This window comes from Asterias rubens, chromosome 22 (genome assembly GCF_902459465.1).
Source record: "Asterias rubens chromosome 22, eAstRub1.3, whole genome shotgun sequence".
Taxonomy (NCBI): Eukaryota; Metazoa; Echinodermata; class Asteroidea; order Forcipulatida; family Asteriidae; genus Asterias; species Asterias rubens.
In genome coordinates this window covers 9689062-9709066 of record NC_047083.1, presented here as the reverse complement: position 1 = coordinate 9709066, position 20005 = coordinate 9689062, and the positions used below count along the sequence as shown (strand labels likewise).

Sequence of the window (20005 nt, the reverse complement as noted above, 5' to 3'; positions counted from 1 at the left end):
AATTGATCCCGGTAGTCTAGTTGGTAAGACACTGCTCTAGAATTGCAAGGGTCGTGGGTTCGAATCCCACCCGAGTAACATGCCTGTGATATTTTTTTTCACAGGACTCGGGAAAGTACTGAGTATACAGTGCTAACACACATCGGTGTATGGGTAAAAACCAAAAATAATATTCTTTATCCCCGATGCAAATTTAACATCTATTATATATCGTTGCGGTACCCGCTGCCAAAACATAGGATTCGAACTGCCTCTAGCTGCCGGGCAACCTCGGTAGTCTAGTTGGTAAGACACTGCTCTAGAATTGCAAGGGTCGTGGGTTCGAATCCCACCCGAGTAACATGCCTGTGATATTTTTTCACAGGACTCGGGAAAGTACTGAGTATACAGTGCTAACACACATCGGTGTATGGGTAAAAAACAAAATAATATTCTTTATCCCCGATGCAAATTTAACATCTATTATTACAATTGATCCCCTTTCTTCTCAAGTGAGAATACTGGTCTTTGATAATAATATTAGCAAACGTGTCCAGGACTAGAGTTAGGACTAGTCTTATCTCTTGTTAGGACGTGTAAGTCGTCCTAACTTAGGACTAGCTGTACGTTATTAATATATCCTAGGACTAGTCCTAAGTTGGGACTAGTCCTAAGTTAGGACTATTCCTAACTTAGGACTAGCTGTACGTTATTAATATCTCCTAGGACTCCTCCTAACTCTTTGTGAAATGACCCCCGGTGCCACTAGACAAATTATTCAGGAGTATCTGAATGAAAAATATACCTTTAAGAAGAAAACGGTTTTAAATTTGGTTTATTCGGTTATAATATTTCTCGGGATAATGGCATTTGCTTCATTGGACACGAGAATGGCGCAGTCCTTGTTACCAATTGACATTAAGTGCTTTTTGAAGTATACTTCGTGGATAATTATGAGCGTGAGGGTGCCAATAACCGTGAACAATTTGTACTGCGCATTAACTATTTAGCCACTGGACCGCCCAGCCGCCTGTCGATATACTGTATGTGGTAGGAGGAAACCTTGCTAGCTTGTGTTTGTAGAAAAAAAGGAACGTCAAAAGAATCCTCGATAGTCATTATTAAGCTAATGAAGCTGATGATGAAATAATTTAGCTCTTACCCCAACAAAACGATCATTAGTAAACACAAAGGAAATTGTATTTATTCATCATTCATGATAATATTGTCGAAAACTCACGCCTTCGCATTTAATCAGTATAATAATTGAGTCAGATATAGGCCTTGAAAAGCTATTGTGTCCATTTTATCCTTACAAACAAATATTAATCGCCATAAAATTTACCGTAGCCGTTTAACGAGAGACATGTATTGTTCTCATGCGAACTTGTACTTTTATACAAATATCAAGGTTCAAATTGTGCATAAAAGTTAAGCTGTGGCTATTTTTTAAAATTTGGACTACGATTCCAGTAAATAATTGCAAGAATCTTGAAATATTAGTTTTCAGCAAACTCGGGCGGTGCAGGGACTACAGGGTTAAAGGGAACGTGAGTTTCATCTTTGAGTTAGGACGAGTAACTAATCCTAGCTCAGGATGGGTTGAATGCGTTGTAACGTCTTTGGTTACGGAACTTAACTCGTCCTAGTTCCTAAGATTAATCCTAAGTTAGTTTGAGTTTGGTGAAATTAACGGCTGGTGAGTTTAACTCCAAAAACGGGTCAAGTTGATCCCGATATAGGTCACGACCCCTGGGATTCACTTCCGGGTCAGGTCCGAGCTCCTAATCAACTTTGCTCAATAATTTGAGTTACAATCAGGAGCCAAATTCCTAGATCTGCTTTAAGCAGGAAAAACATACTTGACAATTAATGAGCAGAAATATGCAGGAAGCCAGTCACACATTGTACACATGACATGGGTCCAATTTCATAGAGCCGCTAAGCACAAAAATTTGCTTAGCATGAAATTTCTTCCTTGATAAAAACAGGATTACCAACCGAATTTCCATGTGATTTTCAGGATAAGCAAACAACAGCTGAATACCAGTACCAAGCAATATGCAACAAATGGAAATTCAGTTGGTAATCCTGTTTTTATCAAGAAAGAAATTTCATGCTAAGCATTTTTTTTCTGCTTAGCAGCTCTATGAAATTGGGCCCTGGTGGTTTGGCTGGTAACCTTATTCTGGTTAGCATAATTTTGTTGCGCTAAACTACCTTTTTATGGTCAATGATGGAAAGCAAATACAATTTAAGAGCAACACCTTTAAGTTATGAATCAGTTATCAGTGTTTTGCTTTAGCTGGAGGCAAAAAATGCATCATAAGCCATCCCATTAAAGTAAGGTACGTTCAACCTACTAGCCAAACAGTAATAAAAAGAGCATTCAATTCTCGTCATCAAAATAACCTGAGGTTATTATTCTAACCCATAACTGTACCCGGGATTAATGCATTACGGACTGGTAAACAAGTCTAGTCCCCATTGGGAGTGTCACGCATAATGGAACTGCCTCTCTAGACATTCTAAACCGGCATCTCAAAAGAAAAGAAAGGGCACCAAAAGTGGTGGAAATATTTATGACACTATTCTTCTTGTGGATTTGGTTCTTGTTTAATGTTAGGTTGAAGGGCATTCACTATTTCTGTCGAGTGTAAAACAGTTTAAAGGATCGAGGGAGTTTGGGTCGTGATATAGGCCAACTCTCCCTCTAAATCAACAACCCCTCTCCGTCTGCTTGTATACAGAAACCCGTCAGATATGAAATATTGTGATTTGAAGTCTAACATTGAGCGTTTTCACAAATTATTAATTCGTCACTAGATCCAAGGTTCAGAAACTAGCACAAGCTTTCAGTCGACCTAATTCTGATCACAGTCCCTCTTCGAAACCAAGGTTTCGGTTTTGGATTCGGCTTCACGCTCCGTCCTCTTGTCTGAAACCCTGCAGGGTTTCATGGGCACGCACGCAAGGCATGTGCAAATTGTCAAATCAACCGCCGGGACAAATACAAAGCCGAAGCCGTGATTTCGAAAAGGGCCAAAGTCTCGTTCAATCTGAGTTCTTTTAACGAGCGTCGTTGCACTATCCCCGCCATAAACTCTATCATTACACTTCAGTGTTGTCCACATTATCGTACCCAATTAGGCAGGGATTCGCAATTAGGGCAATATTTAACAATCGTAACGATATCATGTCAACGTCAGTGAGTGTGCTAAGACGCTTATATAGAATGGTGGCTACAACAGTTGTAAAACATCTGCGGTTTTTACATGATCGTTATATTTGGCGATTTGATGTGCTGTTTCTTTATCACGTTGAGCAAAAAGGAATTTTAGGCCACCGTCTTTTTTTGTCATTTTGTTTTCATAAATTAAATCTCGTTAAGGCCTATTTTTATAGAGCTGACCCAGGAAGGGGGATTTGATCCAAGAGTTTTCAAATAATGTGTAAATTTTCGATCCAAGCACAGCAGAGTAACTGCTCGCAGTGTCTGCTGCCACCTAGCGTTGTGAAAACGTCATGTTAATGTTTTTAAATGATTATTAGTTTGCTCGTTTCTAAAATGCAACTGTTTTTGTTTTCTCTTTTTCATCTACAGTACACGGAAGAACGTTGCCTTGGCTTAAAGAAAGCAGTCAAAAACGTCAACAGGTAGGTATTAAAGACGGACTAACTAGTTATGTGGGGGGTAGTTGGGCTGGTTTAGCTTAGATACTGAGCAAAAAGAAGATAGTAAAGTAGTATACAATCGAAATAAACAGTATTCTATTGAACTGAATGGAATCGAACCCTTAACCACCCATACCAGACTGAGCTTCGCACGCATAGTACCAATTTGTCTACAATTGCTCTGGAAATGCAAAGGTCGTGGGTTCGAATCCCACCCGAATCATATGCCTGTTTTCCCAGTACTCTGGAAAGTACCTAGTTTACATTGATGTTCACACATCGGTGTAATTTGGTAGAACCAAAATGAATAATGTAATTAGTATCATAGATTTACATAATGGCCACAATAATTTGAGCCAAGTGAGTGTGGTGTATGTATGTCTTTTGGACACCTTTCATTTACCTATCATTTACGTAAACATGTATTTGAAATTAACAAACTATTTGGACACCCTTTTACCAAATCCTGACCGGAACCTTAACGTGCACTCAGTTTACAGTGTGTTTAAAACTAAATCAATAGAAAGAATTGTATTATTTGTAAGACTGATAAAGCATTTGGTTTGTTTTCCGTTTCTTTGTAATTTTTGCATTCGCTTCGATTCAGATTGATGTGGTAAGTAACAATGTTTCGAATCTCCCATCTATTGTTTATTCATTTGTTTGATGTTGCTGTTGTGTGGTTGTTGTTGTTGTTGTTGTTGTTGTTGTATTTATTGTCTTTCTACTTTTGTTGCCGATGCTTGTAAAATGTTCACAAACCATTTTGGCTCAATTGGTCAACGAAGTTTTAAGAAAATATTGAAAAAGAAGGCATGCATGGGAATTGGTTAACGATTGAAGTCATTGAAACAGTGACGTGGTTGATTGTATATTGTATTGAATTATATTTCATTAATGTTTGTGTCATATCGTCTCATTGCCGGTGACATTCTAGGGTTCCAAAAGCCTACTCATAAAGGAAATGAAAAAAAGGTGGGCATTTTTAATATTTGCAACCGAAACAGGAAAAAAACGTCAAGTTCCACCCAAGCCTGAAAGAGCTAGATTAAAACAAGAGGTTCCAGGAACCTATGGGAATTTACTGATTCATAATCTTTAATTACACTATCGCCGTACATGATGATCGTTCACGTCGGCTGACCTACTTTCTGATCCCACCGCTGCCACCAATAATACACAGGGGGATCAAATAACCTCATTTTGAATGGGTTGTTCTTTTTCTATATGCCGTCATGGTCACGTATGTATTCAGTTAAGCTTTAAGGAATATCTATACAATCTTTTTGAAATCCACCGAAAAAGGTGCAAACAATGAATGTACAATCCATCATTAAGTGTATACAAACAAAATCAATAATAAAGACACCAATAGTTATTTTCTTAATTTACAAGCTGTGACAAACAAGGGGGACTGCAGCACTGCAGCTGTCGATCACTATTCAATTTCCTGAGGGTGTAGCTGTACACATTTATAGTCAAATGATTTTTGTTTAAACTCGTTTCCTTTACAAATCAGAACTAGGTTGGCTGATAAATGGTTGCCCTTCAGTTCGGCAACAAATCAAAAGAAAAACTGTGATTTATTCATTCATCAGGCTTTAAAAACATCGATAACACACAGCAACAAAACACTAGAAATGTATACAATTATTACGAAGACATGAGGGACGTACCAAAATACAAAGAACAAACAGGAGCCTAGGGTTTGCCCCAAAGCGAACCAAATCACTATCCAAAAGAGAGCAATTCCTTAGAGTAACCATAACAAGTAAAAACAAGCAACCAAAAGGGGAACATAAACAAAATAATAAAAAAATACCCATTTAAAACGGTGGTAGCTGTTTTGAGATATTGCTGAAAATCAAACGACTGGGAGGCTTCAGGTCTGAATAATTTCTCAGACTCAAAATTAATGTTAGTATGAGTTTACCTCGTTGCTCGATGCTAGTAAATATGTTGAAAAAATTACCAATGTCCAGCCGTCGATTTCACCAAACTCATCCCAACTTAGGATTAGTCGTAGGACTTAATACGGGTTCAGTTCCGCATCCAAAGACGTAGGACGCATTGAACCCATCCTAAGTTAGGACGGGTTACTCGTCCTAACCCGAGATAGGAGTGAGTCGTCCAAAGTCGTCCTAACTCGAGATAGGATTAACCCTAGCGTTTCGTGAACTCGGTTGCAGTGCCTTTTAAGGTTGACTATACATTAAAAGGTCACTGGCTACTTGACGTCATCACAAGACCACTAATCATATTGATTGGTTGTCCTTTATCGACGTCACTACTCACTTCCCATTGGTGGATATTGATTGGTTGAGCAATGGGAGGGTTGATTGTAGATGATGATTAATATCACTGTCAATGTTTTCCAATGACATAGCCACTAACAACACAAAATTAACCAAAATGGAAAACTTTGCCTTGGTAGAAAATATGTACTGAATGTTTGATGTTGTAAATCTTTCTGGGAAAATGGCTAATGTAGTTTATCGCACATACGAATTTTAGTTCCACATTTCAATTCTTCACTTGAAATGCTGGGAAACATTGGCTCGGCGGGATCAATACCCACGGGAACGAGGACGACAGAAGTTTGATACAGATTCTGAGTAAAACTGTAAAATGTGTTTAGCGCCCTCTGGGAACATTGAATTCAGGTCAACTCCAAGCCGAGAGTTGTTCAACACCAAGCCGATTTGATCCTTACAGTCCAGTATCTACATGCCTCATAAAGGTGCACATTCAACACAAATATATAATACTTATTAGGTGACAAAGTCGCCTCAATATGCTTAAAGGCAGTGGACACTATTGGTATTTACTAAACATAATTATTAGCATAAAACCTTACTTGGTAACGAGTAATGGGGAGAGGTTGATAGTATAAAACATTGTGAGAAACGGCTTCCTCTGAAGTGACGTAGTTTTCGAGAAAGAAGTAATTTTCCTCGAATTTGATTTCGAGACCTCAAGTTTAGAATTTGAAGTCTCGAAATCAAGCATCAGAAAGCACACAACTTTGTGTGACAAGGGCGTTTTTTTCTGTCATTATTATCTCGCAACTTCAATGACCGATTGAGCTCAAATTTTCACAGGTATGTTATTTGATGCATATGTTGAGATACATTAAGTGAGAAGACTGGTCTTTGACAATTACCAATAGTGTCCACTGTCTTTAAAAGCATCGGACACATTTGGTAATAATTGTGAAAGACCAGCAGTACTCACTCTTTGTGTATCCCAACACACTATGCATAAAATAACAAGGCTGTGAACATTTTGCCTCAATATTGGTAATAGAATTTGCAGGAGCATAATGACAATACACCATTATTGCATTACTTCTGTATGTGCTTCAGATGTATGATAAAATGCTTCAGCTACAGTATTATTTTAGTGAGAAAATACCAACAAAATTACGGTACTTCAGAGGGAGCATTTTTTTTACAATAGTGTTATACAATAGTATCAAAAGCTCTCCATTGCTCGTTACCAAGTAAGTTTTTATGCTAACAATTATTTTGAGTAATTACCAATAGTGTCTAGTGCCTTTAAAATGAATGCCAATACAAACCTACCTTTAAAAGCGAATGCCAGACAAACATATGATTGCTACTCTATCAAGATCTGGTAAAAAAAAAAACCAAAAAAACCCCACTAGGATCGCAGCCGGGATCCCTTTAAATCAAACAAATATTACCCGAATCTTTCTGAAGATTAAATCTAGATTGGAATGATATTTTGAAGTCCCGTACTTTGGACAAGATGAAGTATGACACTACATTACGTATTTATACAGTGTGGTGTATAGGGACTCAGGTCTGAAGCGATATGACATGACCGATGTTGGCAATTTAACTTTCCGGTTATTTGTATAAATCTCTTGGGTGGGTGTATAATTACAGGACTGCTGCAAACAAATACTTAGTTGTGATATTACTTACATTTTTTTTCTTCTCAAGCAGTTTGTCAGTGAATTGTAGCCACTTATGTTCCGACATCCCTTTGTTCAGACAACCTTAATATGTATATATATTTGTTTGTAGAACTCTTACCCTAACCCTAAAGCCCGGTTCATCCTTCCTGCGAATGCGAACGCGATACGAATTTCGACGTCACAAATATACAACAAATACTTGCATCCGTTGACGTTTGCTCAAATCATGCGAAACATTAGCAGCGAAAACAGGGCTTTGGAGTCAACATTCGTAATCAGTTAAGAGCACCGAATTCAAACTCTGGTGTTTCTGATCAGCAGAGTGTGGGTTCAAGTCCCAGTCTTGTCATTGTGTGTTGTGGCTGAGTGGTTTAGGACACTGGACTCAAACTCTGGTGTTTCTGATCAGCAGAGTGTGGGTTCGAATCCCCAGCTGTAACACTTGTGTCCTTATTAGTGCAGCTGCTATGGTGAACAATTGTGCACTTTGTGGTAAAAGCATGAAATTTGCTATGATGGTTGGTATTGGGCTAATTAACAATTTAAGACCGGGACCCACCTTGGGTCTCTCCTATTTAGGGGCGGAGCCTCATTTGCATAAAAAGGGGGGTCTTTGATATAAATATTGGGCAAAATCATACTTGACCAGAAATATAAACTTGAAAATCATAATTATAAGTTAGAACATAAATTAGTGAAAAAAAAAATGCCCTTTTGTGGGCGGAGTTTCAATATTTCTAAAAGTGGGCGTTTTTAAAACAAAGTGTTATCTTTAGTGAACTATTACTGTTTTTTTAATTGTTTTTTTTAAGCTGATTTATGTTATTTGAATAGAAATACTATAAAAGAATACATTTTTTCCATGAGTTTAAATAGTTTCTTTATTTATCCCCTCTTTTGTGGGCGGGTCCAGAGTAGTAAACGAGGGTGTGTCTAAATTACACATGTGTAATACAGCCAAGAATGCACAAGCAGCCAACAATCTCATCAACAATACAGGAATAAAAGTATGTCCTGGGCCGGCAAAATCTGATACTCTGTCATAGTAATGACATCAGACATACATGTACTGTAAAATCGTCGGTTATGTATGCTATGGCTATGGCAAACTCAAGCTCTCAAATCACGCCATTATACCCGCACAGTGTGATCTGGCACCATGCCATGCAGACCAGAACAATAAGTAAAATTTATATAAGCAGTGTTTATTGCAATTTTGAGAAAGGTTTGCAGTTAAACATATGGCGAAGAATCCACTCATACAGTGTAGTTATTCGGTTGGGATGTGTTGGAATGATCACTGAGCTGTAGCATACATGTCGGAATACTGAAATAGGTAACATGTACAGGAAAAGTGGTGAGTTGGTATTTGGTGAGGCCATTAGTGAGGCCATTGAAATCAACCAGTACGACCCAAGTTAATGGGGGTTTAGGAAATGTGCTGTGGATAGAGGGTCGATATCCATTGGTCAGGAAGAGTAGGAGCCAAATGTCACTTAGGTGGAGGCTAATGTTTTGAAGAAGGGTGTCCTACTGGTAACTGCAATGTCCTCTAATGCATTCGCGGTGGCAAGGCTTCTTGTTCTTCTTATCGTGTCCACACACACTACATGTATATATTGTGTTTCAGCCAGAGCTGCACACAGTTCCTAGCAAGATCGTTGTACTCTGCAAGGTCTTTGCAATAAAACGTTTCGCATCAGTTGCCAATTATCTGTTGCGATATTGTGTATTCGCAAGAAGTATGAACAACTGAGCCCTGTAATTTAAACAGACTTGTGTTATGCATATGTTGGGATACACGTAGTGAGAATACTGGCCATTGGCATTACCAAAGGCGTCCCAGTGCCTTTAAGTTGTATGTTATGGTTTATAAACGATTCTGTATTTGTTTATTGGTCATCCGCCGTGCTGTCTCCTCTCCTCTTTAAAGCTAAAATGTAATTTTCTTTCATCACGATGATCTGTCAGAAACTAATGCCTTTAGCAATTTATCAAAGCGAGAATTGATGCCAGGTAAAAACCCTCAAAAGCCGTTGTGGTCAAACCTTAATCCCTAGTGACAAATCATCGGTAACCGTTATAACGAGAGGCAATTATTGTTCACAAAGGACTTTTTAACTCTGAACTTGAAATGATCTGTTATACGCTGACAATATTAACAAAAGGAAACAAAAAACCGAAAATTTTACATGGTCATGTTGTTGTCATTATTAGCCTTCGAGAAAGACTTTCCTAGGGTCGAAACGTCAGGCTTTTAATCATTGTTTGATATTAGGCCTTGGATGGCTTTTCAAATTTGAACCACGATTCTAGTAATTTACTACTTTACTTCTTCAAGGCAGTGGACACTATTGGTAATTACTCAAATAATTATCAGCATAAAACCTTTCTTGATTACGAGTAATGGGGAGAGGTTGATAGTATAAAACATTGTGAGACACGGCTCCCTCTGAAGTGCCATAGTTTTAGAGAAAGACGTAATTTTCCACGAATTTGATTTCGAGACCTCAAGTTTAGAACTTGAGGTCTCGAAATTAACCATCTAAACGCACACAACTTCGTGTGACAAGGGTGTTTTTTTTTCATTATTATCTCGCAACTTCGACGACCCATTGAGCTCAAATTTTCACAGGTTTGTTATTTCATGCATATGTTGAGAAACACCAAGTGAGAAGACTGGTCTTTGACAATTACCAATAGTGTCCATTGTCTTTAATCATCATAAGCGTTAATATTTTACTAATTAACACTAGGGAGAAATTAAAAATGAGATATCAAAAACGATTTCCCTTGACATGCTTTAATTGTTTTCACGGACTATCTACTTTTATTTTGATGCAATCTTGAAAACTGAACATCAAAAAAACTAACAAACCCACAAGACATCTCAAAAGAAGACAAGTTTTCTAAAATAAGAACATAATAATAAGTAAACTAACAGTCCACGATCAATACATCATCACAAGCCTCACTTCCACTTTCTTTACAAACAAATAAATAAAATAAAATAAAAATGGCCTACATATTCAACCACAAATTGTTACTGTACAGATCACAGAAACTAACAAACTCACAAGACATATCGTTAAATAAGACAAGATTGAGCATCAGAAACATATCAATTCATTTACAATCCACAATCGGCACAACATCGGAAGCTTTCATTCCGTTTTCTTTACAGATCAAGCCCCATCCCTTTGTTCGTGTTTAACAGAACATGTTTCTATGGCCCTTTTCGAAACCACGGCTTCGGCTTTGGATTCAACTCCAGGCTCCGCCTCTCATCTGAAGCCCTGAGCGCATATTATACGCAAAGCACGCGCTATTGCAAAAACAACCGTGGGGCCATGCTAGCTTGAGCCGAATCTGGAACGGAAGCCGTGGTTTCGAAAAGGCCCGTAGACTCCTCCCCAAGGATCAAACACTAATTGCAGTTCTATAGATCCCCAACTCCCCATCCGCAACAATTATGTTTTCTTAATTTACATCCCATAGCGTTAGCACGACTCAGGGCATCAGCCCGCCTAGTCTTCCGCGCTCAAATTGGACAGAAGTCTTCCGCGCTAGGGCACTCCCCTACCTCCCGGGAAATGTTCCAGGCGTAGTTCGCAAAACATCCCCGGGCGTCTAAAGGATTTCCGCAAGCCGAGAGCTATTGTTACTAAAATCCCATACCGTTCCTAACCAGTAAATGTGCCTACAATTATAGCAACAACAAAAAAAGGGAGGGAAACCAAAGGAAAAAAACAGACAAACCGAATGTGAAATTACTTTCGGGATAAACCTTTTTGTTTTTTTTAGTTGTCTTTAGTTGGTTTATTGCGTTATAGGGTTGATCTAGAAAAATCCACGTGCATTTATTGCTTACAAGGAAGCAATACAATTTCCTGTTGCTTTTGAATAACTTTCTATAATTTGTTTGTTTGCACATGGAAGCATTATAGTTTTTCTAATGCTTTTAAATAATACATGTGTGTTTGTTGGATCTCTATTAATTTATTTTATGGGTTGTTGGCGGGAGTGTTGGGTGTCTGTCTGTTTGTTTGTTGATTTGTTGGGGTGTTTCTTGGGGGTGCTTTGGTGTCTACTTGCTGGGGTTTTAGTTTGCATATTGGTTTGATTGGGGTGTTTGGGTTATTATTATTATTATTATTATTATTATTTTTTATTTTTATGTAGTCTATTTGTTTTTTGTATATTAATTCAGGTTGCGGACACACTTGTATAAATGTAATGTTAACTTATAAATTATTTAAAGATCGTTACTCATGTTGCGTTTATTTGTTATTTTTCCTATTGCAAAATCACAGGGCGGCCAGGTAAGTTAACACAATTATATAAATGTGTGTTTACTCTACTTCTGTTTGCTTAATAAAGGTATACATTTCTGAAAAGCAATTTTGACTTGTTATTAGTTAAAAACGGTTCCGAGTTTGTCTAAAAGTGTAGATTTAGTTATAAAACGAGAAATTGCAGATTGTTGTCGTTGTGTATTGTAAAGACCATCACTTTGACGTACTACTAAAAAATGTGTTGCATGTTGCAGTTGCATTACAGAAATTGTAATATTAATGGATGTCATTTTTCTGTTGTTTATTGTATAGACTATAATAAATTTCACGTAATAATATACTGAATGTTTTGCATGTTGTATTTGCATTGTAAGCTTGGGTACATAAATGAACACTTTTTCCTCAAACATTTATTTTTTTGTAAGCCGGCCAACGTTTCCCCAGTTTCAACCTGTAAGCTGAACCGTACATACAGCATTTCTCCAGGCAGGGAGTCTCGCCTTATAAACCCCCTACCCCGGAGATTTCCTTATTGCGGTATCATGCTAAATTCACAAAGCAGTAACTTGCAAGCTTCTTAAAATTCAGAGCCTACCTTTTTATTGTCATCTGGGACATTATCGAACCTTTCATCTTTTTGGTTCGAGGCCTCGTTCATAAACCCCCCCCCCCCCAAAAAAAAAAAAAACACGGTTTGAAACGATTCAAAATAAAATAAAAAATACGGTTAGTGTTGTGCCCTTTGGCACACCGAGGTCAACATTGGCTCCATACTAACATGGAGCTATTTATGTAGCTCCATCAATAGTCACCCCTACGCTTCTTCTCCCCAACCAAACACCTTTAAGACTATTTCGGAAACATTCGGACTGATTTACAAAATATTTCCAGTCGGATATTAATTTAAGGATAACATACAATAGAGGGCGCACTTCACTTTGTACGGAGACAGATAACACAAATGTCACCACTTCAATTATTTAATAGATACTTCACCTGATTTTGCGTTCTCTTCTAAAAAGTATTTTGTGTTATCATGTTGGTTATTGATCCTATAGTAATTTGATTTCATGTGCATGCTTTGCGGATTAATAATTAATAATTCTTTAGTGGGTGCATTTGATTAGCTTCCCTGGGTCGACCCCGCGGTGCTCACTCGGGTGAGCCCCTGACAAGAGCTAATCGAACGATCACTCACCGCTCTCGCACCTGGGGCCAGCCCCCAAGTGACCAACTCCACAAGAAGGGCACTGGGGGCTGACCCGGGTGAGCCCGTGGACTGACGTCGAAGCTTTTCGAACGCACCGGGGCAGACCGGGGTCGGCCCAGGGAATCTAATCGAACGCACCCACTATATTTTTATTTTGTAGAACAGACAAGTGCAACATGCTAGCTAATTAGACGGTTATCTTTACTGAGTCTAAGTTTGATTTGAAATAGATTTTCTGCAATGTATTGTACATTCTTCGGACGAATTATTTAACTAACGCATTTCATCTTTTATTTTCTGACAACTTCTCTGGATCTTTGAAATTAAAGAGGGTATGTATAAAAGTATAGTATTTATAAAGTACATAGTAATACAATCTTTTAACAATTTACATAGCTTTACTATTAAATATAGAAGCTGTCGACCTTTCTTTGTAATTATCTTGACAACATTAATTCTAGTAAAACAAAAAAACAAGTTCAACTTTTTTAGTTACTTGTGATAATAAAATCACATCGAGGGATAAAACACTTAACTTCGTTTAACCCCATGCCAAATTACAATAACACGGCCTTTCATTGGCATGTGTTTATAATTAACCGATAATAACAGTGCGTCAGTTGTTTAGAGTTCTCAAACAATAATTGACCTTTGAAAATAACATGCTTAAAGAATTTAAATAATACAAGTACGATATTGACGATAGAGGGCGGCATTACACATTTTCACCTGCTTTTTTTTTTCTTTCTTTTTATTTATTTACATTTTACTATCTTTCACTTTTATGGAACATGAACGTGCGATGTCTGCAACGAACAGCAATGTCAGGTAAGTTGAATATTCATTCGGTATTTCTTACTGAGTTTCAAACGTTGCGTTTTCTGTTTGTCTTTGCCAAGCACTGAGTGCCCGTTTAAGACATTATAATGATAAAAGGACTTGGGGTACAAGTCAATGAAAAACACTTTTAGTTAAGTTTGTAGCACAATGTGAATGTGTACTTGTTAAAACCTTATTAGCTTGATCAGGTGGTTTCCAGAGAACCTGGTTTCATCCCCACGCCCATAGTTTCTAAACATAGTTATTACTATGACAGTTGAAATGAAAACCCTGCCAATCCATCAAAGTGGCAACATAGTTGGCTGCTAATAATTGTAAAAAAAAAAATATTTTATTATTTTTGGCCTGTTCATTCCCCCCCCCCTTTTTTCAAGCATTTTTTTTTTAAGTAAACACGTGTGAACTGATTTTTTTTATATTTATCTATTAATTTATTCAATTATTTTTGTTTCTCTTATGCCGGTTTTTCGCACCATCTACAGCTGGATCCAAGGGTAAGTAAAATAATAAAATCAATTAATATTTTGCCAAATGGGGGCGCTATACTAATACTATACAAAAATCATCTGAAGTATATCAAAGTATTTATATGGCATCCTTAAATTGTCTCAACAGTACACTTTTCCGATAGCGTAATGGGAAGAGTTTTTAAAAAAGCATGCCGGTAAAAGTAAGAGTGTTTACAAGTAGCCATTCTGCACGGACAGAGGCATTCAGTTATCGCGGACACCATTCCAGATGGCTTTGCATTATTTAATCGAAGAAATTACAAACAGAAGTCTTAACTAAATGCCTTAGAATGTCTCTGTTCAACCAGCGTATGAAGTCAACTGGCCCTTTTCACTTTGGAAATTAGACCACAAAGCACAGCTGAAAAGAGCTATCACAGTTAGATGTTTAGTTCTTTTGGCTTTCAACTATTTTGCGATAGTTACGTTAGATGATGTAACACCAAGTACACACTGTGAAGTACAAATGCATGCAAAACTTACACTACGAAAGTACCAAACAACAACAGTCACTGTAGAATTCACGATAATATCACGACTCAAACAAGGTGAAAATGCAAGAATATAAACTCACCCAATCCAACATAGTTCATTGAAGTATATGGTGCTGAGCCCATCCTTACATCAGTACATGGTAAAGGCAACAATTTAGTCGAACTTTCTGGGCCAGGTTTTGTAAGATGTGTACAGGCGGACTACAAGGAAGTAATGGCCGTTCTGCCATGGTCGCAACACCCTGACACAAATTGATGCGCAATAAGATTTGTTTTTAAGTTAACCGATACAAATTTACAGAATATTTCATCAAGAATCATTAACTTAATATTTGAATGAATAATAATAATATCTCAGTCGTAAAAATGTTCACGGAAATTGCAAGCGAAACAAAATCAGGGGACTACTTTCTAGTGCGCGGATCTTGAACGAAGAGAACCAGCGGTAATCAATTATTTCTTGACTTGGCTTCTGTTGGTCTCGCTTGAGGGCGCCTCTCAATAAGGGAACTCAAAGCCGTTTATTTGGAGAGTTACGACAACTCGCGATTAGAAGCCATTTTGTTCCCTAAGAAACGAATGGGCAAACACAAGGTGCCAGACTAGTCTGCCTGCCATTGGGTTGTGCTGCATTTGGAAACAACATGGCGTCCAGCAACCACGTGATCAAAGAAAACTGGTACCTCCATGTCGCAACTCTCCCAATACACGGCTCTGAGGGAACTATCAAGTTAATGTGGTTTGCGTTTGCTACCGATACAATATATAACAATGGTTTTAACAATTTGTATTAATCTGTTTTTCTTGTATGCTGCTCCTACTCTGTCTATCTGCTGATAGAACTGTCACGGAAGAGTAAGTCACCCCCCCCCCCACAGTATAATAAATACATTTGTGTTATTGAACAGTAGTCATCCAATGATCAGACAATACAGATTGGACAGTGTCAGATGCAATTGTGTCCGCCATGCAATACTGTCCGCTCCGGACACTTTTGCATATGCAATCGTGTCCGGGGCTATGCAAAAACCATCCGGTGGACATATTGACTGTACATGTATGTGCGCGCGTAAGCGAGCGTGCATGCACTGAACCTACGTATTTATGCAGCGTGAATATTCACGTATTTTTTATGATTGCAGCGAATACACAACGGCCGAACATTTCCCACGTCATTCATGACATGCACCCTTAGCTTAAAACAAAAAAATTGCGAACGTGTTCCGTCGACCAAGGGCGTTTAATTTACTGCATGGACGGTTTTGCACGGGGGCGGACACAACTGCATATATAAATGTGTCCGGGCGGACACAATTGGATTATGCAGCAGCGTCCGGGCGGACACGATTGCATTATGCAAAACCGTCCGGTGAACATTATTGCATATGCAATAATGTCCTCCGGTTAGTATTGCATAGAGGACATAATTGCATGCGACAACGGCCCTAGCCCCACCTCTCTACCCACCCTACAATAGACTTGTGGACAAGTCGTTAAATGTCTGTCGCGGTGATAGCGTTCCGAATCTCCCCGCGATCCCCGTGGTATTCTCGCGAGACTGCTTGCCCCGCGAGACTACTGCTCTCACGACTACAATCCCATTTATGAGGAGTAGAAATCGGCAACCAGCAGCTCGCGCGAGAGCAGTGATCTCGCTAGAGCACTGCCACAACTCGACTATCTCACCGCGAGGACCATTGACGACTTGTCCACAAGTCTAACCCTACATTGAAGGGGCTTCCCCCGGGTTTTGTCCCCACGAACCAACTCAAACGATTGTTTTGCCGTGGGCCTACCAATAAAACAATACTTATTTTATCATGGTTTTATATCATGGTCAAAATCTTCAACAAATTAAGTTTAATTCTCTTTATTTTTTTAAAATTCAAACAGGTGATGAATCTTGCACAATTAAAAGTAAGTACATTTCTTAAATATTAATAATAACGTTTGCTAACATTAAAGGAGACTCGTTTCTACAGTGTTTTAAAAACGTGTGATGTTGCATTTGAATGATGTTTTTAAGCAAAATAACAAACCTGTGAAAATTTTGGCTCAATCGGTCATCGGAGTCGGGAGAAAATAACAGGAAAACCCACCCTTGTTTCCGCACGTTTCGCCGTGTCATGACATGTGTTTAAAATAAATCCGTAATTCTCGCTAACGAGAATTTATAATGTTTTAATGTTTTCTCAAAAAGTAAAGCATTTCATGGAATAATATTTCAAGAGAAGTCTTTCACCATTACCTTCTGTAAACCCTGTAAGTTATTTGTAAATCGGTGATTTGTTTGTATTGTTTTCTGTTCCGAAAGTGTATAATGGCTTTAACCATGATCTTTCTTAATCCTTGATTGACTCTTAGGGTGAACACGCAAGTAGATCAAGACAAAGAGACCGAGATGACAAGAGGAGATGGGTAGATCTTCTTAATCAGAAAAAACGTGACCTTCAACATCAGATTGGACAAGACCGCATGGATTGATGGGAATAATACATAGGTAAATCACAATAATGTTTTTTTGAGACAATTTATTATCTTTGAAAGTATAGACGATGTGACCTGTGACATCACATGTTTATACATGGTGTGTACACAGCCTAGTGGACGAAATAATAAAATCTGTTATTTTATGGAGATTGCACTGTCTAATTCTTATCAACTTTTGATATGATGAACGGGGGGGGGGGGGGGGTGGCACATATCAAAACTTGTCCAGCTTTTAGTTGTATAATTCTTGGACTTATGTGGAAATTCTGATACAAAATGTCAACTTTCCCATATGACCTGTGCAGTATATTGCCTGCCAGAATACTCAAAGAACGTACAAGGTCACACTTTTTGTAAACAAACAAACAAAGTTCACATGGTCTATATGAGAGCACTGTTTGGTTAGTGTGTACCGACAAATTAATTCCCAAACCTGTTGCTTTAGAATTGTGTCTCCTATACCTCAAAATTATTAAATAATTATTTACACGTTACCTCGTCAAACCAAGTGAAAATTGTATATTTTTAATGTCAAGTTAACAAACAATAATGTGCTTTGTTTTTACATACCCTTTCTGTGTTTTTTTGTCCTGCAACAGGTACTTATGTCGATATACAACACGAATTTATTACATAAATTTATTTGAACCGACTGGATGACTTTCACCGCTGCAGTTGACGCACTCCCTACCCTCGCTATAGACTGTGTGATTTAAATCAACGAGTAGAATACCCTCGAGATAAACACTGAGGGCGCCACTTAAAAAAGCTAAGGCATAGACCTTGTCGTGGAATAGTCCATGTGCATTAAACTTGCATCCTGGTCTAGCTAGCGATCAAGTTTGATCGCTAGCTAGACCAGCATGCACCTCTTTCAACAGTTAGCGCTTGCGCAATGTGTATTTTTGAACATGTCTAGGCCTACTATGACTGAGTGTGCGTTCGTTTTAGCTCCCCTGGGTCGACCCTGGCCTGCCCCTGGTACGTTCAAATAGCTTTGGCGTCATTCCAGAGGCTCACTCGGGTCAGCCCCCCCATTGCCCTGCTTGTGGACTGGGTCACTTGGGGGCTGGCCCCAGGTGCATGACGTCACTACGAGAGCGGTGAGTGATCGATCGTTTAGCTCTTGTCGGGGGCTCGCCCGAGTGAGCACCGCGGGGTAGACCCAGGGAAGCTAATCGAATGCAACCTGGGTGTACGCATTCGGCCCCACGAAACCCCAAAACCAAGTAGGCCTACGTTAAGACCAGTGAGTTTTTAGAGTGAGGGCGGGGCGTGCTCTAGGCCTTTAACACAGTAAATACGGAGCAACTTGTGCCAATAAAATTGTCCCAATACAGAAATGTCCATGTAATTTTTAGAAGTACTGTTTACAATGGTAGCTTATGACCTTTTAGTGAATGTGTTTTCTTTAGCATTACTCCTATCTTTGAACATAACGGATGACAATAAAGCATCGAGATAAGAAAGACGCAACAATGCACGTACATTTTGCTTTAAAACAGCAAGCCAACAAAATAATAATGAGGTTATGGTAACATTATTTATTGTCGTATATAGTGACTTCTCTGCAAGACCACCAACGTGTACTTTGGTAACATTCCATTAAAAATAATGGTTTATTTAATGTAGTATTTATAGTTTAGAGGCGTGCACTCAAAGTTCAAAAGGAAACGAAGAGGGAAAGTAAATCGAGAGAAACTGAGATAACAAGTTCAAGTTGGTTTCCAATTAAAAACGTTTTCTTCTTTTCTCTCTTAAGACTTTATGGTTTCAAGCAATGTTTAACTTGGATTAAATTTGCTTTCATGCACCTCCTCAGATAACTGTACTTTAAAGCCATTGGATCCTTTCGGTACAGAAAAAAAATTCACATCATTTGCAAATAATTTACAGGGTTTACAGAAGGTAATGGTGAAAGAGTTCTCTTGAAATATTATTCAACGAAATACTTTACTTTTTGAAAAAACTTTAAAACAATGTCAATTCTCGATATCGAGAATTACAGATTTTTTTTTAAACACATGTCATGACAAGGAGAAACGTGCGGAAACAAGATTGGGTTATCCCGTTATTTTCTCCCGACCCTGATGACCGATTGAGACTAAATTTTCACAGGTTTGTTGTTTTATATAGAAGTTGTGATACTCGGAGTGTGGGCCTTGGACAATACTGTTTACCGAAAGTGTCAAATTGCCTTAAACTTAAGCTGCACTTAGTTATTAGGCAACTGTTTCAAAACAACTGGCAACGCTTAAAAAAAAAATCAGGGTCAGAGTTGGGTCCTGTTCAAATCTAACCCCGAAGATTTTTTTTTTTTTTTAGAGTGTATGGAATTATAATTATTTCGCACACTAGGCAAAGAAAGAAACCTTTTTGGCTGTAAATAACAAACGAATAAAGGGTTCATTTTCTGTGTGTGTTTCTGTCATTAAACTATTAAGCAGCTGTAAATTGTTTTGGCTTGGGAGCGGAACTTAAAATTCAAAAGCAGAGAGTATTTTTTAGTAACGTTAGAGCTCAATTCTGGTGCTGACTGAACTAAACAATGAAACATGTATAACTAGTAT

At 38.3% G+C, this 20005-nt stretch overlaps 1 long non-coding RNA gene across 1 annotated transcript; it reads left to right on the top strand.

The window, feature by feature from the left end:
* The first annotated feature begins 11908 nt into the window (after positions 1-11908).
* LOC117305475 lies at positions 11909-19118 on the top strand. Its single transcript, XR_004520676.1, has 8 exons — positions 11909-11919; positions 13432-13434; positions 13922-13930; positions 14425-14436; positions 15786-15800; positions 16839-16862; positions 17310-17445; positions 18035-19118. It is a non-coding gene; the product is annotated as an uncharacterized LOC117305475 (long non-coding RNA).
* The last annotated feature ends 887 nt before the right edge of the window (positions 19119-20005 follow it).